General features: G+C 41.7%; 1 protein-coding gene across 1 annotated transcript in view; it reads right to left on the bottom strand.

Moving 5' to 3' along the window:
- LOC119289594 overlaps positions 1–676 on the bottom strand; it is a 3,257-nt gene extending 2,581 nt beyond the window's left edge. The window contains exon 1 of the mRNA XM_037568892.1: positions 575–676. The gene's annotated coding sequence lies outside the window, so the exon portion shown is untranslated. The remainder of the gene's footprint in view (positions 1–574) is intronic.
- Between the last annotated feature and the right edge of the window lie 467 nt (positions 677–1,143).

The following is a 1,143-nucleotide window of genomic DNA, read 5'->3' on the forward strand; positions in this document are numbered from 1 at the left end:
ATCGGGTAGAAACACTCCATTAGCAAGATTAGATCAAGTGAAGAAAAACAATTTCAGATCGACCATATTCATCAAAAAGAAAATAAAAATGGTTTATATTTTTCACAACACCAGGACGCAGCTCGGATCAGCTAGAAATAAAAATTAGTTAAGTAGAGCTTCAATCGGGAAAGAGGTGCCAATTGTTTTCTCAAGAACATGCTGAGGTCGATTCAAAAAATAAAAAACATGCTGAGGTGAACATCGGAGGCAAGTATTGCAAAACATTTTTAATTTTTAGATCGGGTAAAAAAAGCGATTAGCAAGATTAGATCAAGTGAAGAAACAATTTCAGATCGACCATCTTCATCAAAAAGAAAACAAAAATGGTTAGGCGAAGTTGCAATCTGGAACAGTAACAAAACGTTAACAACCCCCCTACCCCCAATCATGCCCCCGTTAACAGATGCAAAAGCATGGAGCAAAGAAGTGCGCATCGGATCCAAGTATCCATACACATTCGCAGATTTTAAACAAGAGTCGGACAATACAGATCTACCAAAAGTCCTGTTCGGGAGTACGGTTTATAGCTTACTTTTGACAACTTAGTGCCCTGGTCGGCGAGAGATGAAGAGGTGTGGAAGCCGCCAGCAGAGGCTTGTGTATCGCCGGGGATTGGACCCTGGCCATGCGTGGGAAGGGGAGAAGCCATGGAGACTCCTCTGCGAGCAGGGGTTTTGTTTTGGGAACGAAAGGACGGGCCCCCTATATATTCATTGTCAACAGCTGGAGCGACTTTATTGAGCCGTTACTCGTATTGTGCCACGTTTGAGGGACTAATTTTAACACTTAATTTTTTATTTACATATTACCAAATTCTTGTGAGATCAAAAATGCAGTAATACTATTATTTTACCGCCAATGTGAATTGACGAACGTTCCAAATATCGGGACAAATACAAACTCAATCGTATGCCGTCCAATCACCATCCCACGATTGCAATCTGAGGAAACAATGAGTGATTGTGGGACCGTTGGCGCTTTAATAAGATCACGATTCCGTCCAATCACCATCCCACGTTTGCAATCTATGGGAACAATGAGTGATCGTGAGACGGTTGATGCTTTAATAGGATCACGATTTCGTCCAATCCACATCCCATG

This window comes from Triticum dicoccoides, chromosome 4A, assembly GCF_002162155.2.
Source record: "Triticum dicoccoides isolate Atlit2015 ecotype Zavitan chromosome 4A, WEW_v2.0, whole genome shotgun sequence".
Lineage (NCBI taxonomy): Eukaryota > Viridiplantae > Streptophyta > Magnoliopsida > Poales > Poaceae > Triticum > Triticum dicoccoides.